Here is a 26,499-nt window from a genome sequence, read left to right as displayed (position 1 = left end):
TGCCTGTTTCCATGCTTTCTGCTGGCCTTCAGGGCTTCAGTACTGTTCCCACCCTGCCCCCCACACACAACACACAATACCTGATCATGTTCCCCTCTTCCCTTCCCTGTCCCCTTTCCCACCCAGGTCCCTCCTTCCCTAGCCACGTCTCTTGTGATTGCTTTCTTCTCCCTCCCAAGTGGGATTGAGGCATCCTCATTTGGACCCTTCAGTTTATTAGCATTCTTGAGTTCTGTGGCTTGTATCCTGGGAATTCTGTACATTTTTGGCTAATATCCACTCATTAGTGAGTACTTACCATGCATATCCTTGTAGGTCTTAGTTACCTCACTCAAGATGATATTTTCTAGTTCCATTCATTTGCCTGCAAAACTATCTTCATTCTCTAAGGGCCTAATACAACACTGGTATATTCTTTATGGGAAGGAATCTTTTCACACTTGAAAGCAAGAGCAAGGAAAATCATAGAGCACTGAGTTGTTTGGGAATTTTAGATTAAAAAAAAATACAAAGAGGTGACTAAAATGTTTATAAGTTAACTGTTAACTTTACTTACTAATCATAACTGTCATTGATAGACTTGATAATTTAGGAGATGGTGCACAAAATTACACTATATGAGAACTATCAGGATTTATAGAGCTGGAGAACAAAAAGATACTTCAAATCCTTAAATATTGCATGGCTCCACATCAGAGATAAGGGAAATTCAGGAAGAACAGGAATTAGGGACCTTCTGCTTCACAGTGCACTGGAATCACATATGGTCACTGGTAAAACACAGCTACCTAATGTTCCCCAAAGGGACTGCTTAAGTGGGTCTCAGCAAGTTTGGGGGGCTCTTCATTTTAGTAACCATTCTCCCTGATTTGGATTTAGACTCTGAGTTGTGCTTGTCTAAGTAAACAGAACTCATCCTCTACCTCCAGCCTGAATGCTGTCTCAGATTGTTTATGCCTCACTAAAAAGTCTTTGGATTTTAAGGATTCTTAAGTATAATTTAAACAGTGTTACTAACCCTTAGACCTAAGCTGACTACATTGAAATCCCAAAATACCCACTGAGTTATGGCCATGACTTTCAGAAACTAATAAGCAGAAATAGCATCCTTTCCCAGAGTGCTCACCTGCTTAACTACACAGAAGTCACTCTGCCTCTGTCTGTAGTGTTGTCTACAGTCACTAGGGAGGAATGACTAAGATGTGATTTGTGACTCCGACTTAAAATATAATCGGGGGCATGCGCTAGAACAAAATCTCTGACTAGTGATGAGATGTACAAGGACACTGCCACCTTGAACACACTTGGGAGCACACACAACACAGCCTGTGATTTAATGGCATGAAATGCATTCTGGTAAAGTGGGCTGTACATCTCTGCAGTTGGAAGTGATTCTTAAAACAGAAAATCATTAAAATATTTTACTTTATACTGAAACATCAAAAACTCAAACTTCATCAGGGTAAAATCTAGAGCCATGTATGAGGTAATTCTCTATAAAGAGGGAAAATCCATTTGTCTACCCATAACAGCTTCCTGATTTACCTAGTAGAAGCAGAGGCCACTGCTCATTCTACCTTGATCAATCAGAAAAGTTGCTAGATAAAAGGCTGTGCTAACCATCAAATCCAGACACTATTGTGGATGCCAGCAAGTGCTGGCTGACAGAAGCCTGATAGAGCTCTCTCCTGAGAGGAGAATACAGAAGAAGAGGCTCACAGCCATCCATTGGACTGAGTACAGGGTCCCCAATGAAGGAGCTAGAGAAAGGACCCAAGGAGCTGAAGGGTTTGCAGCCCCTTAGGACGAACAACAATATGAACTAACAAGTACCCTCAGAGCTCCCAAGGACTAAACCACCAACTAAAGAGTACATATGGTGAGACTAATTGCTCCAGCAGCATATGTAGCAGAGGATGGTCAAGTCGGTCATCAATGGGAGGAGAGGCCCTTGGCCCTGTGAATGTTCTATACCCCAGTGTAGGGAAATGCCAGGGCCAGGAAGCAGGACAGAGTGGGATGGTGAGCAGGGAGAGTGGGGATAGAACAGGGTTTTTGCTTGTTTGTTTGTTTTCATTTTGTGGGGTTTTTTTGTTTTTGTTTTTTCTTTTTTCTTTTTTTTTCTTTTTTTCGGAGGGGAAACTGGGAAAGGAGATATCATATGACATGTAAATAAAAAAAAATATCTAATAAAAAAGGCTGTGCTAAATATAAGACAATCTTTAATTTTCACCCTGAGAGGGGAAATTCCAACTAGACAGTAATTTTGAGATTCTATAACTTAAATATTTTCTAATAACTTAACTTAGCATGGCATAAAAATGATACATGACAACAAATCAATGGTCATTTTCATAAAAAAATAAATATTTATTCCAGCAGGATGAATAACCCTAGTTGAACTTCATTCTTCCAGGGTCTTGAACCCCTGATGTTCTCATTTACTTCACCAGTGTGAATGTCCAAGTAATCATCTAAGAGTTCAATGAAACTGTATCCAAAAAGCAAGACTAACAAATGCAGGGAAGATGCAGAGAAGAGAGATGCACATGCTTGAGGAGAAAGTCAATTAGTACAGTGGTGACTTTTTGGACACAGTTTCACTGAACTCCTATGTGATTACTTGTAGGTTCACACTGGTGAAGCAGAAGAGAACTTCAGACACATTCACCCAAGGCTTGGCTCCCTCAGGGCTTCCTCTTCTCTCCCCGCTTCATGACCATACATTCTACTCTGTTTCCCTCACAAGGAACACCAGTTATTTTATCTGACAAGCTTCTTCCATGAGCCAAAGCAGCCATGAAATCCAGTGACCAGCATCCTCTCCTTATCATGACTTAGGTCCATAAGATTTTTGCAGATTTCCAAAATTCATGTGTGCATTTATTTTTCCTCAGTTTAGATACCCTTCTCCTCTGGAGTGTAAAATCAGTTAATACATGCTTCATGAATGCAATCTTATTTTACCCAGTAGAAAATATGTTTTTAAAATCAGATTTATTTATTTTATGACTTTAAGTGTGTGGGTGGTTTGTCTGCCTATGTGTATGCGCACCTAGTGTGCGCACCTAGTGTGTGCATCTAAAGAGGCTTTGGAACCCTTGGGACTGGAGTTACAGATACTTGTGAAGCACCACAAGGCTGAAGGGAATCAAACCAGGTTCCTCTGAGCCATCTCTCCACCCCAGAAAATACAGTTTTTCTTGGAGTGCTAACCTGTGTCTATCATGTAGCTGTCTATTGACAGTTTGGATGTAAAAAAAAAAAAAATCACTCATAAGCATGCCTGTTTGCAAGCTGGTAAGGATTTTGTGGGGTGATGGGATCTTTAGGCAATAGAATCTAGCTGGAGGAAGAGGGTGGCTCAAGTTCTGGACATTTAAGATGAGAGCCCTCCCCCCACTGCTCCCCCTGTGTTTGTGTGTGTGTGTGTGTGTGTGTGTGTGTGTGTGTGTGTGTGTGTGTGTGTGTGTTTCACTGTGGCTGCCTCCACAGACAGGAACTAACCCTGATGACTCTCTGAACTGCAAGAAACATAAGCTGATGCTGGTTCTCTGCATCTCAGAGGACCTTCTCTGAGGAAGGTTGCTTCTCTGCATCTCTCACGGTGATGAGAAAAGTAACCGGTGTGACACCCAACAAAAACATAAACAATTCTCAGCTGTGGGCAGTCAAGCAGAAGGAAGGTGAGGGAGCAGTTGCTTATCCTGGAGAGTCTAAGAAGAAACGTCTGAACTGGAACACGGCAATCACCGAGTTCTGACTTGGGAGAATTCATGAAGATGGTGAGAGATGTGAATGAGAATTCTTACAAAAAAGAGCTCTGTCTCCAGAGATTGACTCCTTAGACGTCCTGTACTCTAGAATGTTACAGGGCCAGCGGCTACTGACCTCCTCTTGGGCTAGCCTCATCCCCCAAAACAGCCACCCCTTGTTCACCTTTGTGTTGGAACTAGCATTCTGTGAGGGGCAGACAAAGTGACAAATCAGAGAAAGAATTGACAGAATGAGTCAGGATAGGATACCCAACTCTTCAAGAGAACAAACAGGAAAGAAGCTCTTTAAGAGCAGCGCAGGAGAATGTCAGTTCAGTTGCATGTAGCTGAGTTTGTGCAAAGGTAGTTGAAGCCAGAGAATGAGAAGGAGCCAGAATATTGAAACAAATTTCCAGAATTTGTGTGAGGCCAAGCATAGCAATTCAGTAAGAAGCTGAGAGGAGCCGAATGAAATCAGTCAGCTTGGAGAAAAGTTTGGGCCAGAACAGCTGAGCTGAACCAGCCAGCCAGAGCTCAGAAAGAACTAGAAAAGATGAGTTTATTCAGCAGTAAGCCTCCAAGGCGGCAATTACATCAGGAAAATAAAAGTTAAATCTACAGTCCAGCTTTCTGGCTGCTGCTTGATACCCTACAATGTCTTATTTATGGTTGCTTACCGCATAAGCTCTTTCAATGTGATCACTTAGGACACCAAGTCAATAAGGCGAGCCTCTGCAATCACTCTGATGGAAGAAAATAAATACGCACTGACATTGACTATGAACGAGCCACATGTCCCAACTGGGTTCCAGTTACGTAAAAAGGTATTTTATGAGGGCCCAGCCAGCAGCAGGTGGGTTTGTTGACACTTTACCAATTCTGTCTCGCATAAGATTCCCAGAAACCACCATTCACTTTTTTAAAGATATTTTTTATTGCTTATTTGGGTATCTCACATTATGTGCCTCCATTGCGAGTTCGTCTCCCAGTAGCCTCCCTTCCCCTGTGACCTCTACCATCCCCCCCACACATAAAACAAGTCCATTTTGTGTAGTCCACATATTCACTGAAACATGGTCAAATTCCTAGTAGGTAGGTTCCCCCAGGTGAGGCTAAGTCTTTCTCCTCCTTCATCCCTGCCAACAGCTGAGGAGAGCCATGCGGTAGCAGATCCGGGAGGATCCAGCTTCCACTTGTCCACAAGCACTAATGTGACTTTCGGCAGCAGCCCTGACATTGGGCATCCTCATCAGTGGTATCATGGACCTTAGCCATTGGATGGACCATGAGCCTCAATATGACCTCAGGACTTTACACATGCCACTCTCATTAGCATGCCTTGTCCCTACCCCAAGCAGTAAAGCCCAAGAACACCACCAAGGCTCCTGACAGTGGTTCAAACTATGTATGTCCACATGTATGTCAGGCTTCCTAGAGCTCTGGGGCAACAGCATGGAGCACTGACAACGTCATGGTCTCTGGTGGTATTGTGGACCACAGTGGTCTGTGGTGGTTCTAGAAGATCCAATACAAAAAGAGCCCTTCCTCATCTCAGGCCTCAGCAGAGCCAGATGGCAGGCTCGGGGGCTGAGCTTGCATCTGCATAAGCTTTAGGCTGTTGTATACTCTCCCAACAGCTTGCTCCATTTTCCAGCTGTCCAAGGTGGCTTCTGGCCTCTGGGGCCTGGGGGTGTCACTTCCATTTACTTGTTTTAAGAGCCCGTTGGCAACAACTGAGCCACAGCTGGGTCACAGAGCCACTTTTTTTCAAGATAGCCATGCAGACCAAAAAAAAAAAAAAAAAAAAATGCTTCAATTATGAGAAGAACAGATTAAGTACTGAAATATGGCAAGCGGATTATTTTCTACTTGGAACTCTCCTAGCAGTTGTGTGAGTGGAGAAAATGACAGTATCTGGAAGTAGTCAGGTGACTATAGCTATAACATTACTAGTATGATGTGAATTTGATCTAATGCAGCTTGTATTATGTTAATCTGAGTCCCCAAGATTGCAGGAAAATCCACACATCTGCACATAAGAGACTGAGGGAACCCCGCCCTCAGTTGGTTTTGATTGGTAAATAAAGTTACCAGTGGCCAATGGCTGAGCAGGGAGACAGAGGCAGAACTTTTAGGATTCCCAGACAAGGAATGGAGGGAGAAGAGGGAGGCATGCTGTGCTGAGGAAGGGAGAAAGATGCTGCTCCTGAGAAGGTGTGGGACAGAGGACAAAGCTGCCATGTAAGAAGGGGGAAAAGCAGACCCAAGAGTGTCCCAGACTGAGTCAAGGGCAGCAGAGATGGAATGTAGATTTTAGTAAGTAATAACTTGGGGATATCAGAGGGATCAGCCACATGGAGGTTGGGAAGTGGCCCAGCCATTAAGCTCTTTAAAGCATATTCAAATATAAAGGCTGTATGTGTGCATTTCATTCAGGAACCCAGGACACTGGGGCAGGTAACAAGGCATGCACGTTGCTGCTGCTGGAATAGATCTGAGTAGTGTTTATTAGGTTCTGCAACACTAGTAGATACAGCTTTGTTGATAGGATAAAAATTAAAGTTCTTTAAAAGGAGAAAAGTGTTGTGCCTGGAAAGAGATGACCCAGTGGTTAAGAATGCATGTTCTTCTAGAGAACCCAAGTTCAGTTCCCAGCACCTATATCAGGTAGTTCACAACTTTCTATAATCACAGATTGTAAAATATCCAAAGACTCTGTCCTCTGTGGGAACACACCACACACACACACAAATACATACATAGACATAATTTAAAATAATAACAATAAATCCTATTTTTGAAAGATGTGTGACTATAAATCATGTTTTCCCTCACTAAGATTTAAATTTCAAATAAATCAATTTTAGTTAAATATATATATACATATATATTTTTTTTAAATTCTTAAACATGTTGCCAATCTGATAAATCCATAGTCTTCATTGTTTCCATATAACCCTTTATGAATATCATAACCCTGTTCCCATAAATTTTATTCTAAATTATCCCTTCCAGGGCCCATTCCTTATTAAGGAAGGTCAAGGGACTAGCCCAAAATTAACTAACTGGCAAGTGATACTGCCATAGCAGAGACATGGTTCTGTCTGCTCCTGCCAAGACTCTGATGTACTGCAAGGCCAAGAAGTTGACTCCATTGAAGAAAAGTGCAAGTTTGCTAATCCTGTTCCAGAAATGTGGGGAAATGAGATAAGAAGAAATTGTTGCTGGCCCTCACTTCTCTGCTGAATGTCACATGCTCTCCAGCTGAAAGAATGGGCAAAGAAAGAAGAGGAAGTGAGGAAGCCAGAGGGAGGAGTTAGTGAAGGACACTTTAGGACTGAGGGATTTAACAAGAGAGTAAGTGTGAGAGGTTTTTTCAGTAAAGGAAATGGTTAGTTGTATCATTCATCTAATACTCTAGAAAAAATATGCTGGGGTACCATGGCTGCAACACAATCACCCTTCCTAAATAAGGGATGCCTGGAGTGCTGAAATTAGATTCTCCCATCATTCCCTCTACTCATCTGTTGATTGCCCTGGATTCTCCATGGTGTGCATGCATGCATGTGTGTGCACGTGCTCGAGTGTGTGTGTGTGTGTGTGTGTGTGTGTGTGTGTGTGTGTGTTGTTTCCTGCAGAATAAAACAAAAACATCCAACTAGTTAACTCTATTGACTGACAATGAGCCTTTGCCCCTCTCCATGTTGCCTTTCAGTCTTTCCCATTTTCCTTAGGCTTGTCCATTTTGCCACATGATACTTAAGATAGAAACTCCTATTATGACTCTTATTGTCATTAACTTGACATGAAAATAGATGAACCAGCACAGTATAAGATCCAGTGGCCGGGGCTTTTGAGCTCCTGACTAGCTTTGCAGCCCTTCCTAGCTCACTGTGTGGTCTTCCTGCAACACAGACTTCACGGTCGTGTGCCACCACACATGTTTACAAGCATCATGAAAATAACAAACTCATTGGGAAAGCATGTCAATTTGGTAAGAATTAGCCTGTATAAAATATAATTTCTGCCATTTCTTATTTTTTCCTCCTTCTTCCCCAATTCCCCTAATCCACATTAAACGTGACCATCAACGTGTTTTGATTGCCTGAACCTGACTTTCTACTTCTGCACAATTATAATCAATCTGCTTTGCTGCTGTCTTTATACAAACTGACTAATACAACTTAGAAAGCTAAGACTTATGACAAGTGCTTTCCTGGCCAAGCCTGGTGTCAGGAGACTAAGAGACACAGGGCTGGGCACAAACTACTAATAGAATCTTACAAATATTAATTATATTTTACCTAAAGAGGTAAGAAAATGATAATTTTAATGATTAAATTCATTTGTCCAACTGGTCCTTATTTTCCTTTCCTTGGGGATATTAGCTTGAATATTAGTTACTATTCATTTCATTGTGTACATGATTGTGCCTTTGATTCCTGGGTTATTGACAACAATGATGGGTCAAGACATCTACCACCCTTGCTTTCAGAATGCAGAAGATGGAGAGCAATGCTTAAACATAGAGAAACCCTGTTTAGAAAAAAAAAAAAAAAGCCAGTGCATGACGGTAAACCTTCCATGTGCGCCTACAGCTAAGCCTTCATGCCTGACAGCAAGGACACCTACTCTTGTTGGAGGGATGCGAAGGCTATATCTACCCTTCCTCCCTGTGCATCCGATATGACCACCCTGACACCCCTTCTCACTCATGAAGGACTTTATCTTGAACTGTGAGCTAAAATAAACTGTTTCTCCTCTAATATTTTTGGTTGTTGTTGTTGTTTATTTGTTTGCCAGTGTGTTTTATCATAGCTACAGGAAAGTGACTAAGACAAAAGGGAAACAATTAGATTTTTAATTTTCATACTCACAGACCTCTAATTATGTATGGTGGGGGATTTGGTCCAAAAGCCTCAAGTTAAAGACTATCAGATCTTAGTTCTTAACATACAAGGTGTCTCAATTTTTGACTCTACTTCTCTGCCATCTAAGAGATCTCTATTGTGAAAACATAGCTCCAAATTTAATTCTTACAACTTCTTGAATATGCATTATTCTCTTCCATCTCTTGAAATCCAGTGGTCAGATATGATGGAGAAATGTCACAGTGAGGTGGTAGTGAATGTGTTCTGTGGTCTTTACAAAACCTGTTTTCAGACAAAATGAGAAAGAAATCATCCATTTTATTCCCACAGTGTATCTTGCTGTAGTGCGTGGCACGAGGCCAAGCTATAAAACGATGTTTTAATGTGGCAAGCTACATGAAAGAAACACCTTAATGATGTTTGGTCCTGCCTGAATATTAAGAGACGGCTTTGAAGACTCACACAATAAGGTCCACAATCTGATGATTGCCTGTATTTTCCCATTAACGTGCAGCAAATTTTATTTGAAAGTTTTATGCTAGGCCTGCCTATGGATAGGGACATTTCTGCCACCAAGTTCATCACCAAAAGCTTACAACTAATGACACAGCTTAGGATCAGACATAAAATTGTAAATTAGTCCTGCATGGGAAAAGCTATTTCTGCGGACAACACATTTACAAATTGAAACGGAATTATACAAAAGTAATATGGAGAGGGGGTTTGTTTAGCTAAGTAAAGGTGTTTTGGTTTTTTTGTTTGTTTGTTTGTTTGTTTTTAATCTAGGCAGAGTAATATAAGGTGATTTCCTTCAAGGACAGGGTAAAATATGACCTATAGAACTAAGCAATTTCTTTTTTTCTTTGTGGTGGATTAAATGACCTTTAATGTGTAAGTCACAGAAAGAACAAGCCTGTGATGCAGGAATCCCTCGGAAGTGAAAACAGAGGTCCTGTTTGCCAGTTTTCCAGATCTTACTACTTTAAAGAAAGGCTTTACCTAACTGATCACATGGAAACCAATGAAAAGCACCAGGTTTGTTGTATATTTATTGAGATTAAGGAATAATCTGAAAACTTTGTGAGCCAAGTAGCTCACATAGACATAAAGGCCTATCCTTGAAAATATGTAGAAATTAAATAAAAACATTTTATTTCCCCCAAAATTCTCTAAGTCTGTTTTTCCTCACTTGTGGATGGCTGTACCTGAGCCTTCGCTGAAATGCAGGTTCTTGGCCCCCCACATCCATCCAAATAGGAAACACTAGGGAGAGAGAACAGAGTCCTGAACCAAATTCCCCTGAGAAAATGATATCACTAAGGATGGAGCCGTATCCCCAACCTTAGCACTGAGCTATAAACTTGTTTCTTTAAAACAAGACCTTTGGTTGCATGTAGGTTTTGTCTGAGGAGTCAAACCCCATTAGATTTCCCCATCTACAAGCTATTGTTTATGGATACCGTCACTGTTGGTCAGACTGAGGGAGGGAAGCATAGTATCAACCAAGGATGAGTCCTTTAGTTGGTTACTCAATACAAAATGAGAAGCCCTGAAATCATATATACAACAACAACAACAACAACAGACAAAGCATATTGGTACAAATAATGCTTGGAATAATAATAATCAAACAAAAACAACAACAAAAAAGGCCATCAAGGTGAGGGGCAGTGGTGGGCACACATGAACAAGGAACAGGGACAGTGTTGTAATTTTATTTAAAAATTATATTTTTAAAAGAACCTTAATACAACCTACTCTGCCTTGTTCATTTATTAAAGGTGCTGTCCACACAGACGCTGAGAGCTGGTGGCAGTTTATCCACCTGTAGCTATGTAACACCCCGAAACCCTTTCACATCCTCAGTGAATCGCTTTGCTGAGATGTTTGGTTTGGGTCTATTATCAAATAATTACCTTTAGAGACAATAAAGAAAGCTGGACTCTTTCTCCTTAGGCTTCCGTAGAAGTTGCTAGCTAGAACATACTTTCTGTTAGGTCCTCATCCCATTATCTTATGCATATCAACAGAGTCATTACTACAAGTCTTAGCTGATAATTTTAAAGAAGATTGTAATACACACACTCATTAGCTGTTTCAGATAAAAAAAATAATGTGTCCTCTATATATTTGATTTTTAACCTTGTCATAATAGAATAATGCATGAGTTTAATTTAAACATTGAAAAATTGGAGAGAACTCTGCAAATTGAAATAAGTTTCTCAAAATCCTCTTATAATCAGTACCCTCCATGTAGAAGCATTTAGAGGAGGAACAAGATCCCATCATGGGTTGTAATTTTAATTTATATAAGGTATGTTATTAAATCTCTACATCAGTATGAGTTAGTGCTACCAGACACCTTCTGTCAGAGTGGCTAAATAGAGGATTAATTATTTCAATATACAAAACAACATTCTTTTGTTCTTTTTTTTCTTCTTAATCATTTCTGTACTTTAATTTATAGGCCTCTCTCTCTCCCTCTTTCTCCCTCTCTCCCTCTCTCCCTCTCTCCCTAGGATGGGACTCTGATAAACAAAATGTTTCATATAACCTTGGCCAGGACTTCTTGGAGTTTTGTCCTCTTCTACTTTTGAGGTCCTCAATATTTACATAAATAGTCAAAATATAGAGACCAAAGGTAGTTATGAAAAGTGGCTATATCCCAGAGGTCACTACTAATGTGGCTCATTTATCACATTAAACATATGAAGAAGCTAATTTGGAGATGAATAAATTTGAGGTGCTTCCCCAGCGTGAAGCCCTGACTCAGGTAGGCACAGGTTCTTTGTTGCCTATGGTGAACGGTGTAGGACACTAGAGTATTTATCCAGGAGAGAGAACATTATTATTCCCTGGCCCATGGTCCCTGCATAAGGGAAATCAAATTAAAAAAAAGAGAGAGTTAATGTTGTCAGTCATGTATGTTCCCTCTTTATCTCCCTGCCAGGTGAATAGCTCAGGAGTGGAAGGACATGCAGGTAACAAATCAAGCTGCTACGGCACATACACACCGATGTAAACTTCTATAATGGAGCTATGAGACCGGGACTAATCTTGGGAGAAGGCAGTGTAACTTGCAGCCATCTATTTTTGCCAATGGTCGGCTGGGAGCAGCAGCACTAAGACAAAGCAGCCATGCTCTTCAAAGCAACCAGGAAGTTGAGTGTGCCTCTGTTTCTAACAAGAAAAAATTTAAAAAACAGTCTAACTACTGTATTCTGCAGAAGAAGTTCTCTGTGGGCTTGACAGAAGAACCACAGAGTTCTTCTGGGTTTATTTAGAGAAGATAGAAAAAGAAAGATGAAGGCCATTTCCAAGTTGCACAATACATGATGGACCATTCGAGGTGCGTGGATTTGTGAGTCTTGTCCATCCACTGAAGTCTTGTATTGCCTGCCCCGTAGCAACACATTATAAGCAACTGGACGGCAGAAAACTTTATCTGCTTTTTGTGTTTATTTATTCAATATTAGTGTATTCCCAGAGCCACTTAATTGGTGTTCAATACTTTTCTACTTGTATTTATTTTTTAATTAAAAGTGAATTTTTTCATACAATATGTTCTGATTATGGTTCCCTTCCCCCTACTCCTCTTAGTTCCTACTCCCCATCCCCATTCCCATCTGGATCCACACCCTTTCTGCCTCTCTTTAGAAAACTAATAGGTGTCTAAACAAATAATAATAGTAAAATAAAATAAGATAAAACAAAAGAGAACAAATCAGAATAGTACAAAATAATCAAAGAAGGAAAAGAGCCAAAGTAAAAGTACAAGAAGCATATATAGGCGCAGACACAGTCTCACACCAAACCTGAAGCCATAATGTGTATGCAAGGAAAGCATTTTGAAAGCCTAACATTAAGAGTCAAAGATGCTGTCGATGAGTTTTCTATTGGCATCTACTGCTGGATGTGGGGCCTACTCTTCAGATTGGTCCTTAGTGAGACTCCCTTGGAGGAAACGAAGTTTTTATTTGCAAGTGGTCACCAACTGAAGATAGCTTCTGGGTTAGGAATGAGAATGTTTACATCCACTTCTCTCATCTCTGGGTCTCCATCTGGTATAGACAGGTGCAGACCCTGTGCAAGCTGCCCCAGTCTCCATGAGTTCATACTCACGCCAGCCCTGATGTGTCTAGAAAGCCTTGGTTCCTTGGTGTCCTCCTTATCTTCTGGCGTATCCACTGAAGAGGTAGATTGTGCACCCAGGTGGGAAGGTCAGAAGATAACTTGGTTATCTTGGAAAGATGGTTCTCTCCTCCCACCATGTGGCGCTGTTCAGATTGAACTCAGGTTCTCTGACTTGGTGGCAAGCCTCTTCACTCTTGAGCCCTCTCCCATCTGGAAGTTTTAGATGGCTGCACAGACGTCAGGCTCTCTGGAGCAAGCATATTAGAAACAAATGTGGTGTTCCTCGCCATTCTTAGTAGACACAGAACTCCCAAGAGAGACTCCAACAATCAATCGACCAACCTATAAATCAATCAATATTAGGAGAGTAGATCTATCTGTCATCTAGCCAAGGAATTTTGCCAGCCAAATTCTGCAGCTCCAGAAGAGCGATTGTTTCCCCCACTTCTCTACACTCTTTACACATGGAGTAAGAAAAAGATACAATCATTTTGATTCAAAAATAGCAAGAAAAAGAAAAAGAGAGAGAGAGAGAGAGAAAGAGAGAGAGATAGACAGGTTAGCAATGTGTGTGGCTCAATGGCAGAGTGCTTCCTTGACCACTACAGGATTCTGGGTTTGATCCTCAGCTCCTAATAATAACACACCAAAAAAAAAAAAAAGAAAGAAAGAAAGAAAGAAAAAAAAGGAAAAAGAAAAAGAAAACCAAATTCCAGCTAGCTCAAGACACTGTGGTCTGCGGAATGGTGCGGCCTCGCAGCATTCATCCAAACATCTTCCTAAAATCCTTGAGCAATGCAAAGTGTTTGCTTGGTATCTCTATCATGTTTGTCTCTTTCCCTTCTTGTTGCTAGAAAATACAGCCGGAGCTGTCTTAAGCCAAAAGTATATTTATGATTCGTGTATAAGAACCCGTGGAGGTGGGTTCATTAACAGGGTTCAGAGTATACCAGTACGCGTGTGGGTCTAGTGATCCTCCAACACCTAGGTTTGCTTCGCTGAACAGTAGTGCTGTCTTCAGTTCTCACATGACAATGAGAATCCAACTGCACCTCTCTGATCAGAGCCCAAAATACGACCGTCCACTTGCATAAACAGGGCCCCAATAGATGCAGAAATGTCATCTTTTGACTCTGAACGACTAAGCTTGATCGCATTCTAATCCTAACTACCAAGAGAACACCTGCATGGCCTTTAGGCAGTGACCTATGTCACTTAAAGCAAGAGGACATGGCGCCTCGTGAGGTGGTGACTGATCCTCTAAGTATTTTTGTGTCCACAGATATGCCTAATTCGTGTTACAATCGTTGGACTGTCCCTGACTCAAACTGCTCTGCCTTGGTGCTGCCTACAGTGTATCTATCGGAAGGCACCTTCCATTTGGGCCCACCCTCACCTTGAATCTAAAATGCCATTTCATCTGCCTTTGGCCTTGAACTGGTCTTCCAGGAGGGAGGAGCCCTTGGCCCTCGAGAACTACCAAGCATAGGAAAACCTGTGACCTGCCCTATCCAGCGCGGAGCACCAGCACCTGTGGTGCAGCTTGGCTCCTCCCTGACTCCCTCCCGCAGCTCCCAGGGCGGTCCGGTCCCAGCTCGCGCCTCCTCCCGCTCCTGCGAGCGCGCGCGGGCAGCGAGAGCCGGGGAGACTGCGCGCCCGCGTGGAGCGAGCGCCGGTCCAAGAGCGCGCGCAGGAGCCCCGCCGCCCCGCCTCGCCCCGCCCCGCCCCGCCCCGCCCTGAGCTCCTGGACCACTCTCCCTGCCAGCTCCTCCCGCCCCGCGCGCCCAGCCCACTCGGCTCCGGAGCGGATGCTGGGGGAGGCGGCTGCAGCGGTGGCTACGCAGCGGGAGCGCAGAGAAGCCGAGGACTAGGAGGCAGGATGCCGGCGCTCCACAGCCCGAGGTAATCACTAGGATGGAGGGCAGGTCCTCACCTGACCCAACCCTGGCCACTTGAAATGCGGACTCCAGAGATGGCAGAGAGACCATCCCAAGTTTCTAGCGACTGCAACGAAGGGTCTTGAGATCTACTCTTGTTGAATTTATATGCAGCTTCTCCTTTCCTGTTTGAAATACGTTGATTTTAAACAATGCAGAGACAAACCCCCGAGTCTCTGTGGGTTTGTAAATATAATCCTGAAAGTTTTTTTTTTTTTTTTTTTTGCATGTTGTGGTTCTTGGCTTACGCGTATTTATTAACCTGTTAACTCGGGCTAGTCGGAAATCAGCATTTAAAATATTCTTTGAGGAACATGGGCAAGTTTCGATGGTGCTTTCAGACATCTGGTATTTGTCAGCTTAGTTAGCATCTGTCTTCCCTGAAGTGGTCCCTGCGCTGGTCCCTTGGAGATGGGTCTTGCATGTACCACTCTTGCCCTCTAGTGCCTCGCCAGCTTGGTAGCAGTCTGATGGCTAATATTAATAAGATGATGTTACATAACATGAGGGTACTGGCCAGCACTGCCCTTACTGCCACTTACAAAGGCAGAAAGCCCAGCAGAAGGCTGCATAGACTCCTCTTTCGATATTTTGTCTGTCCATTGGAAAACTTTCCCCATATTTTCCAACTCTCTGAACTTTAATTCCAGGTAAGTGCATCTGTTTATTTATACTTTGTATTGACAGTTCATCAACCCCCCGAGTTAGGGGTGGCTTTCAATAAGAGATAACTTTGTTTTTATCCCATCAAGAATCGCTGTCCTGAACAAATGCCTAATTTTATTAAATGAACCAGAAAGGTATTTCTTCTTTTAAGGGTTATTTTAAAGTTTCTTTAGATTCAAGAATTAAGGAGGTGAGCCTCTGAGTTGGTTAAGATGTATGTATGCTAACAAATTCGTTGTACAGTACCAGCATGGTTAATCAACCGTATGTCTTTTGGCTGGTTTGAATTTTGGAAATAACGTTAAAGATTTAAAATCTAATCACCAGTTTATCATGTAGCAATGCTTAACAGAGCTTCATATTTGTTGCAACTTGTGTCTTAAACCATTATTTAAGATGGTATTATGGAAACCTTGAGTATAAATTAAATAATTGGCCTAACTATTGAATAAAGAAGCTTTAAATTAAAAGAAAATAGATATATTTTTCCATTTAATATTGCTGCTTTAAGGAAGCAAATGGGGAAAGTAAATAACATTCTCAGGAGCATAGTCTGATCACTTTCTAACTAGTTTTACCAATATATGGGCACTGTATAAGCTTGAAGCATGTTTAATGCTTGTATTTTTTATAAACACTTTAGGATATAGTAACATCTGTAGTTTGTAAGGGCACTGAAGAAAACAGCGTAAACAGATGAGGTCCTGATGTTAGGCTAAGGCTAGAGTTAAAATAGGGAGTCGGGGATGGAACTCGGGTCCACTCCTTTTTTTCTCGTCCTTGGAAAATATCAAATGATAAAGAATAAATAACGCTGCTCCTGAGAGAAGAAGATGACAGGAAAGTCTAATGCTCACCTGAAAAGATTTCTTTTTCTTCAGCCATAATTCCCTGTCAGTTTTGTATTGGGGGAGGTTTCAGATACAAATAAAAATATGAAAGAGCTGATTTTAAGATTCTCCTGAGGATAGCCATGCCTTGCCCTGACTGAGGCTTCTTGCCGCCTTCTCTGCTTAGCGTTGTATCTGTACTTTGTAAGGCTGTCTTTGTCCCCTCTGGGCTACTGATGGCAAAGCAGAAGGCTTAGCTCTTCCTAGAAGTAAATGCTATTTGCAAACTGAGCACTTGAGTTGGCAATTTAGTTCACAGTCTTTATCAGCTTACTAACATGCTTGAGCTCGAGTGGGATTTGTATCTCTTTGCAGAGCATGCTGTTACCGTTCAGTGTGGTTCAAATGTAGTGTATCTTCTCTTGGAATACATCCTCTTAAAGAAAATCTTATTTCTGAAAGTTCCAGCAGCAAATAAGAGACTTACTTTTTGTTGTAACTGGGAGATTCCTTAAGAAACCATCCTTCCTGTGAAACTGCCCCTCCCTCTGTGGAGAAGCTCTCAGGGGCTGCAATTGCAATGACTGGCTTCATCTCAAAAACTTTAAAACCACAAAGAGATCATAATTGTCTCTTTTGATTTAGAGTCCTTTGTCATAGATGAAATTTCACCTCATCTTTGATGATGGTGGCCAAGTTCTGAACTGAAGAGTATATTTGCTAAGGTTATTTACAAAAGAAATGACTTAAATATATATGTTTATGGTTTGTGTATACTTTGTCTGAGAACAAAGAAACAGAATTAAGGAGAGGTACAGTACTCCCAGCTGCTCAGCGACTTGGACAGCAATGGTGCTTTCCTCTTCCCGGGATGTGGTTACCAGAGAGAAGCAGAACACAGACAGGCAGGGCCTCTGAATGCTGTCGCAGATGAAGGGTGTTAATGGGCCACAAGAATATCAGCTATGATATAAAGATCGTTAATGTGAACCATACTCAAAAACTATTGTGTGACTTAAGTTCCTCTTATCGTTGTAGGAGAGAATTAAACTATAGATTTTGCCTTTTTTAGTATAAAGCCTATTTGAGTAAAGCTCCTGGTCATAGAGAACAATTTATACTTTTTAAAATGCTTATTTCTACTTTATTTGTATAAGTATTTTTAGCTGCGTGTGTGTGTTTGCACCATGTTCATCCATTGTGCTTGTGAAGGTGAGAAGAGGGCATCAGATCACCTGGAACTGGAGTTACAGATGGTTGTGAGCCACCATGTGGGTGCTGGGAACTGAACTTGGATCCTCTGCAAGAGTACCAAGTTCTCTTAACCACTGAGCCATCTCTCCAACCCTGGTTTATATTTTAATCTTGTTCTAAATATTTTGATCAGTTTCATTTATATGACTAGAAAAAGTTCAGCCCTATTATGATTAATGCCCATAACACACACACACCACACACACACACACACACACACACACACACCACACACACACACCACAACACACCTACATTTCTTAAATCACTGAGTGCTCTCACTATTGTGTACCTGTTGCTAAACCAGAGTTTAATCATCCACATCATAGACTTCAACTACAACCATTAATTATTTCCATTATGGCGTTCATTTAAGTACCAAGTTTTAATCCTTTTGTTTAATTGCAGTACATGTAAAGGTCTAAGCAGCTTGGATTCCAGGCCTGACTCTGCCATGACAAAGTGCTCAGAAGGCCCTTGCTGGGTCTAGGATGGGCTTTAGTCACCATTGTGATGATCTCAGAGCCCCTTCCCCTTCCCTGGTCATTTGTCCAGAACTTTAGAAATCCTCATGAAAAGCCATCAGAGAGTAATACTTAACTTGTTGGAGAATTACTTTCTAGAGCTGTCAGCAGTTAAAATAACAGTCAACGGTCATTTATCTTATACCATCACTATTGAGACACTTCATTAAACTCATTTCACCTAGGTACTATTCCCAAGTCAAATAGGGAAATTAAGTCACTAAGAGATTATCTATGCAAGCATACCCCTGATTCGTGGAATCAGTGAATCCAGTTAGAATCAGGCTTCAATTGCACACAGCAGTAGCCACTGCTCTATTCTGCCAACATCTGTCATCAAATATGCGTGTTTGATATGCCTCCTGCTATAGTGTAAACAATCTGGGTACTTCTCCAGCCATTCATACCATTCTACCCTAGCAAAGGAAATAAGGTGTTTATAAGTTATCATTCAGAAGGATATTTGCTGAGCATGAATTCTGTGCCAGGCATAAAGCAGTACCCAGGACAACTAAATGTAGCACACTCTTTAATGAAGGATGAACAGTCAAGTTTAGTTGCTACTCTGGGTATTACTTATTCTAAAAGATGCCCACAGAAAAGGAGACATGAATATGATCTCCTTGTGACTAGGCTAGAGCCATAGGACCAGCACCTACACCCTGGTCAGACTCCCCTATCATCTTCTCTAGATTTCAGTTTCCTACTTTGAACTCCCTTTTCCTCTGCAGATTGACTCTCTTTCCCCTTCTGGCTTCTGTAATCTTCCTAAAACATAGCCCACAATCATGCAGACAACTATGTGATAGAGCAAACCGTATCTTGTGGGAAAGTCACAGATAACACTCCCTGGTTCTCAGTGATGTTATGAACAGATTAAAGTCTTAATGCTGAATTGTGCGTACCATTAGACACATATTCTAGCTCAGCCTACAACATAATAGGCAGGCGTTCTGGCAATTCAGCCTTACAGGCAGACACAACAGGCAGCGAACAGCAACATTTTTCTTCTCTGCCTTGCTAAATGACAGAACACTGAAGGAAATGAACTAACTACAATCTTCCCTTCATGACTTCTAAATACAAAGATGTAACATTACAGTAGTCATTTTCTTTTTAATTTACTATACCAAGCTAATGACCCCAACTGCGGCTTTTCTCCCATCCATTTTTAAAGTCCCCGTTCCAGAGTGTGTTCTCAGTAATGCTTTGCAGCAATCAGTTTCCTGTGTGCCTACCACAGCAGGGTTCAATTAACATGACACAATTTCACACATTCTTTCCCAGAGAAAAGAATGTTCTTTGTCAATTTTTAATACTGCTAAATTACTTTTACCATAGTCAAGGAAAATAGTTGAGGGCTCCAAATGCATTTTTTTTTCAGCACGCGTATATAATGAATTTGAGAAAGACGAATATTCAGACTCCCATGTACTTCAAGTGGGTTGATGATGGTGGGTGTCAATGGGAAAGAGAAGAGCTTACCTTGGTAAACTGGTTCTTCTTACAGATAGGACCTTTGTATGGCCTTATAAATTGTTTGTATATATACAATTCCTCCCTGTGGTTGTGATTCCAAAAGTAATTGCCCCTTTACTTTTTCTTAATAAAAAATAATTAGATAATGGCTAATGTTTTCTTGGTGGAATCGTTTTTTTAAAAACAGATGTATCCAAAGAGACTCTAGCCACACTAAAACCCCTCAGCATTTCAGAATGTGGAAAATAGGATCCAAGTAAGAGCCAGCGAGAGTCACATTCTGTCCATCCTGATTTATGGCCCTGGTCAAGATGGTCACTGCTGCTCAATGTTTATATTATTGACCTGACTGTTTGAGGCCAGTGTGATTGATGGTTTAACTTGAGTTTGTCCTAGTTTGTGAATGAGCTGCTATTTATAAAATTGAGTATGGCCCCCCTTTCACACACTGAACAAGCATTCAGTGGGATGTTCTCCTATTAAGATCTGTTTTTGTAGGCATGGAGAACAAGGAAACCCATGCAAGTCCTCACAGATGCTTCTACATCTATAGAGAAACATTACACAGAAGATCACAAGACTAGAAAACATAGGATGTGCCACAGAATAGGTGCAGGGAAATGGGAAGATGTTTTCAGCAGGGAGGCATTGCAGATTAACAGTTGACTTCTATGAGCAAAGACATTTACACTTAGAGTTAAGATGCAGCAGATGAAATGGAGAAAAAAAGTTGTAGACATAGGTACTATCACATAAAAGGACACAAAGACAGGAGATCATCTCTGGGAGAGTAACAGAAAATTCGCTTTACTGGAATGGCCACACCATCTGATTGGGTAACACAGGTCAGAATATGATGCTCCGCCATGAAGGGCCTGTGGCCATGCACCGGAATTTGAATTTGAATTGGTACATTTTAAGCAGCCTCTGATAAAACTCTAGCTCTAACCCAAGTTCTTCTTTAGCGCCACAGCAAAGAAAGGTAGTGGGGATTGTTAACGTCTGTGCCAGGTTCTATGTGAAATGGTTTCATACATAATGGCTTCATATGTAATGTCTCATGGCTGAGGAGAGATGTGCCTGAATAAAGTGAATTTGGGGAAATGGAATTGGGAAGATATTGATTCATTTATACACACTGGATAAAAGACTGTCACAGCCTGGAGATGAAGAGTGTTTCAGGCTGCTGGGAAACAACTTGGCACTTTTTTTTTGGCGGGGGTCAGAATTCTTTACTGCGAACAATTAACCGACATAGTTATTCTTCTAGAAAGTAGATAATGATCTATGGGACCATCAGAACTCTAGCCCCATTGGTTCGTACTATACTGGATGTTTCTCTCTCTCTCTCTCTCTCTCTCTCTCTCTCTCTCTCTCTCTCTCTCTCTCTCTCTCTCTCTCTCTCTCTCTCTCTCTCTCTCTCTCTTTCTCCTTTTGTTGGATATTTTCTTTATTTACAATTCAAATGTTATTCCCTTTCCAGGTCTCCCCTCCTATCCCATCTCCCCTGCTTCTATGAGGGTGCTCCCCAACCCACCCACCCACTCCCAGCTTTGCACCCTGGCATCCCTTACACTGGAGCTTTAAAGGGAAACTTCTTAAGGGTGTATGCTTATGGGGAGGGGAAAAAGCACGACGTTGTAAGGGGAGAGAAGATCCTTGAGACAGGAAGTAAACAACACTAAACTGTTTCAGGAAGCCCCTGAAATTGACCAGATTCACTAGGACCCCCCTCAAGAGTATGTAAATAATAAAGACTCCAGAGAGTCACTCTCAGAGAAGACAAGCTTCAGAGAATTCTTTTAAACAAGCCTAGCCCCTTGGAAGAAGCAGAGACCAGGAAAACTGCCTAGAAAAAAAAAAGTACAAAGCTGAGCTGAGCTACCTGGAAGAGTCTTAGACAAATTGAGCCACCTAGAATGGACACAGTACAACCTGTTGAGCTGACTTCTGGTTGTACAGTGTGGTCCAGACTGCCAGCCTTGCTGGTCTGCTACACATGCTGGGGCGGGCTTTGGTGATGCAGCTGTCTTTGAGTCATTTCTGCTCCTGTAAGGAACTCCTCACCCATAGTCCTATAAGTAACCCAGTAAATTTCATTGGTTCACCAAGGAGGACTTTAATGGTATATACTGTGTCATCAGTTTCCTATCTGGGGTGAGTAGACATTTGTTCATGTCTCCTCAGGAAAAGGCATCATACAACATAGAAGATCACAAAATCAATTTTGAATGAGTTGAGTCTGCTCTCCAGTGGTTCCATTCAAGCCAACTGGCTACACAGTTGATGTGCCTTGTCGTTGCTATTTTATCAAGCTGCCAGTTGATTTGAAGAGCTAGGGCTTAAACCTATGGATGTCTGGCATTCACATAAGCATCTGGAATTTATTGGAGAGTAGATGATAATAAAAACCATGGAATTTGTGACTCATCGAAGGAAAGACAGAGGGCAGGAAGAAGCCATGGATCTGATATTAGGATGCCTCTGATGGAGCCTCCTCTTTAGCTTGGAAGCCATTGTGACTCTCTAGGAGTTGTCATCTGTGCACCACACAACTCCACTCAAGGCAAAATTATATATATACATATATATGTGTACATACATATATATGTATATATATATATGTACACATATATACATATGTGTGTATATATGTATATGTGTATATATATACATATATATACCCATATACATACACACACACATACACACACATACACATACACACACACATACACACACACACACACACACACACACACACACATACACACACACATACACACACACTTTACAGGTGCTCAGTGTACTTCCGTTTACCAGGTACAATCTCTGTAATAATTAAAACAGGATGATTTTGTTTACACATTCTCTGTGTGTCAGATGCTATCCCAGGAGAGTTTAATGATTTATACTGCAGCTTCCTAACTCATAGGTAATGACATTATATGGGACTGAGGAAACAGAATGTGGGGTTGTGAAAAATTCAACAATAACAAGAGGTTCCAAAATGTTCAGTGACTACAGGTTAGCTCATTGTCAAGCATGTGATAAAGCTGAGGGGTAGCTGATGGTGCCAGCCCAGGCTGTATCAGGAAACTTCAGCGCAGTCTTGGTTCTGAACAAGAAGCAGGCAGGACTGGCAGGGTCCAGAGTAATGAAGCTTGCGGGAGATAGTTCAGCTCAAGTTGGAGAGCATACATACAAAGCTTTTTGCTCTCAAATACAACATTTAATTACAGAAAACAGACTAAATATTTTCTACTGATATTCCTTAGCATGTAGCTATAACTTAATCTTTCTTTGTATTTTGTTATTTTATAATGTTGGATTTTTGAAATTGCTGTTTGTGTCACTGACTTGAGCTTCATGAAAAAAAAGTTGTTAAATTAATTTTCGCTTAAGAATAGAACATAATTTCCAACAATTTCTGAAATAGCTCTAAACATACCTCTGCTCTTTTGTTGCTATGTATTTATGCAGAGCAGTGTTCTTGGCATTGATGATCATAAAATCAAAGTATTAATCCGTGCTGAAAAGCTGAAGAGGCTGTACATCTTGCAGCATCAAATACTCAACAGTGCTTAATTCTTTGTATAAAAATAAACGAGCACATCAATCTCATTAGTATGCAAATTTTCTTTCATCTTTAACAAATTATAAAATTATAAATGTCTGTATACTTTTTATATATCACAGGAGTGTTTTTCAAATTACTTTAGGATTTGTCAGCAATAAATATTGGATTTGTATCTCTGCTTCATATACCCATATGCCCAGGGTCACATAAAATTTCTTGTATAAGAAAAGGTTATGAGAGAAAAAGTTAAAGAAGTCTTGTTAAATCCCATTATCATTCACAACCCTAGGTATAAAGTGCCTGGGAGTGTAGCTGTCTGCCTCACTAGTCACAGTAGCTGAGGATTGTAATCAGTCTAGATGTGTGGTACACATACACAATGGAATTTTATCCAGCTGTTAAGGAAAAATGAATCTTTGAAGAAACTGAAACAGAACTGAAACCATCATGTTAAGTGATAGAAAAGCCAAGGCTCCGAAAGACAGTGCATGCTCTCTCCTATATGTAGATCCTAAGCTCTCCTAAGTATTTATATGGATGGAGATGGGAAGACGTGTGAGTAATGGTCAGAACCAGCCATAAGACTAAAGAAACCAAGACTTTAAGGGAAGACCATAGAACAAAAGTAAGGAGAAATACTGGGGACAAAAGAGTACAGCAGGAAACAGGGTGGATAAGGAGATAGATAAGGGAGGGCTGGGGCATGGTAGTCAAGCTGAATGAAATATGCATGAAAGGACTAGATGAAAACGTGTTGCATTGTAAGTTAATTTTAAAAATTAACATGAAATATTAAAACAAACTCTAGGATAAAGCAATCGCAATAGCACTGATTCCATGTGAGGGAGCTGCATCTAAACGGTGTCTCCCTCATGCCCACTTCCTCTATGCTCCTAGCAAGGCAGGGAAGGTGATGGTCCTGAAGACTCTTTGATGCAGGCTGTCAGCTCATCTTGTACCAGTTGGGACATCTCTGGCCAGTTGCTCAGTCTCTAGGGAGTCAGAACAAGGTCTGCACAGGCCAATTGCTCTTAATCCCTGTGAGATTAGTCTTCCTTTCTCAGTGACACCTCCTTCAGCATAGCCGGTGGGGGATCCTGTAAAACTGTCATCTTTCCTATACCTGTGTTTCTTCACAATGCTGCCTATGTGGTTCATTTCTTCAAACTTAATTCATGTATTTTTATGTAATTCATCCTTTCCTGATCCTGAAATGACTGGAAAGCCATAAATTCTGCAGTGCTGATGGAGACCCCAACACACTGGCCAATGTGTTTGTTCTCATAAGCATAGAGCCCCCGAATAGGAAATGCCTGTAATTTTTAAAATGTATTTGAAAGAGCAGTTCAAAGATACAATGTTTACCTGTTGGTCTTGATTTTTTTTAATAGATGTTTTCTTTATTTACAATATCTCCTTTCCCACGTTCCCCTCCAAAAAGAAAAAAGAAATAAAATAAAATAAAAACAAAAACTAAAACAAACCCGTTCCCTCCCCCCTCCCCCTGCTTACCACCCCACTCCTTCCTGCTTACTGGCCTTGGCATTCCCCTACACTGAGGCATAGAACCTTCACAGGGCCAAGGTCTTCTCCTCCCATTGATGACCGACTTGGCCATCTTCTGCTATACACATGTTGCTAGAGCCATGAGTCTCACCATGTGTACTCTTTGGTTGGAGTTTTAGTCCCTGGGAGCTCTGAGGGTACTAGTTAGTTCATATTGTTGTTCGTCCTAAGGGGCTGATTGGTCTTGATTTTTAAGAAGTTTTCTGTGAAAAATGTATTGGAGATAACAAGAACCCTTTGTCTTTGGGAATGTCAGCCTAACATGGAGCAGGCACACTGAGCAAATAGTTTGGGTTAACAATATCTTAGCAAGATTCACAGTAAAATTTCAAGTGGGGATGATCTGAGCTAAAGGGGAAAAAGGATAGAGGTAAAGGGTAGAGGTGGGATTTTACTGACAGACTGAGTTTACATAGCTTATTGAGATGTCAGTGTTTTTCTTGAGTGTCTGTCCTGAGTCAACTACTTTATACAGCAGTTACTCTGCCTGACTGCCTGCATACATGCATGCCTACATACCTCCCTGCCTCTGAAATGAATACTTCTTCAGAATGTCTAAGCTATGTGCTTCTATGACTTACTGACACCTTTAGCTTTTAATCCTCAAGTCTGCTGCACCTCAACTCCAACCGTAACTTTTGCTTTCCTCCCAAGAATTTCAATTCCATTCTCACTGATAGCCACCATAGTCTGGACTCATAATTGCTTCCCATGGAATCACTGCCAGCAGCCCTTAGCTAGCTTATCGTGGTTTTAATATCTTTACTCTGTACTGTTTAGCATAGACAGCCTGTCTTTTCATTATTGTATATCCACTATGTCTAAGTTGGGATTTTATTGCTGTGGAGAGACACCATGACTACATCAACTCTTATAAAAGAAAACATTTATTTGGGGCTGGCTTACAGTTCAGAGGTTTAGTCTATTGTATCATCACAGTGGGAAATGTGCAGCAGATATGGTGCTGGGGAGGTATCTGGGAGTGCTATGTCTGGATCTACAGGCAACAAGAAGAGAGAGTGACACTAGACCGGGCTTGATCTTCTGAGATCCCAAAGCCTACCCCTAGTGACACACTCCAACAAGGCCACACTTCCTAATGGTGCCACCCCCTATAGCCTCTGGGGGTCATTTTTATCCGAACCACCACAGACTGCCACACTAATTGCTTATGAACACATATTTTGGTTGACTTTTTGTTCAAATATGTCTAATGCTATTTCTGAGTTGAAAGACATTCATTAATCAGCTGTAGCTTTCGAGCTAAGCTATATTTCCAATTTTAATCACAGTAGGTTGTGCCATGTAATTATTTTATTCTTGCCCTTGAACAACATCATCATCACTAGATTCCTTATGCCTAGTAGAGATTTTCCTGACATGACCTCCCCATCCTCAGATTGATACCCTCACCCTTGTGCTGGGCGTTCCTTAGGCCCTGGGGCTCTTGGGAACTGTCACTGGCTTTCCCACATCTTGTTAAAATGGCACCAAGTTGGTTCTTTCCTATCATAAATCATACCTTACCATGTGTGACATGGCATTAGTTATTGTTTCCCAGGTCTTGTTGTTGGCGAAGCCATCTTTATAGATCTGTGAATAGTTTCTAATTTCAGTTCTCTGCTGCCTTCAGCATTGACTACAGCACTAATCTCAAATTCGTTTTTCAGTAATTACCTCATGGCTGATTGCAGAGCAATTTCTGGGTGGGCTTGTGTGTGTGTGTGAGAGAGGATTTATATCTACCATGCATTATTATGTTGGATTTATCACATGCCTGCAAGGGTGTTACGGTTACATTTGCTCCACATTCAGTAAAGCAGACATCGGATCCAGCAATTTTTAGCAACTATAATTGTTAATAGTCATGGGTAACCTTAAAAGATACATTATGGCATTAGCA

At 41.2% G+C, this 26,499-nt stretch overlaps 1 protein-coding gene across 5 annotated transcripts in view; it reads left to right on the top strand.

Annotated features, from left to right (window-relative positions):
- The first annotated feature begins 14,500 nt into the window (after positions 1-14,500).
- Positions 14,501-26,499, top strand: part of Ndst3 (N-deacetylase and N-sulfotransferase 3) — a 163,460-nt gene continuing 151,461 nt past the window's right edge. For all 5 annotated transcript variants that reach the window (XR_004119821.1, XM_031375364.1, XM_031375362.1 and 2 more), the window contains exon 1: positions 14,501-14,662. The gene's annotated coding sequence lies outside the window, so the exon portion shown is untranslated. The remainder of the gene's footprint in view (positions 14,663-26,499) is intronic.

The sequence above is a fragment of the Mastomys coucha genome, unplaced genomic scaffold (assembly GCF_008632895.1).
Source record: "Mastomys coucha isolate ucsf_1 unplaced genomic scaffold, UCSF_Mcou_1 pScaffold16, whole genome shotgun sequence".
Classification (NCBI taxonomy): domain Eukaryota; kingdom Metazoa; phylum Chordata; class Mammalia; order Rodentia; family Muridae; genus Mastomys; species Mastomys coucha.
Note: the sequence above shows the minus strand (reverse complement) of the source record. Positions and strands in the feature narration are given on the sequence as shown.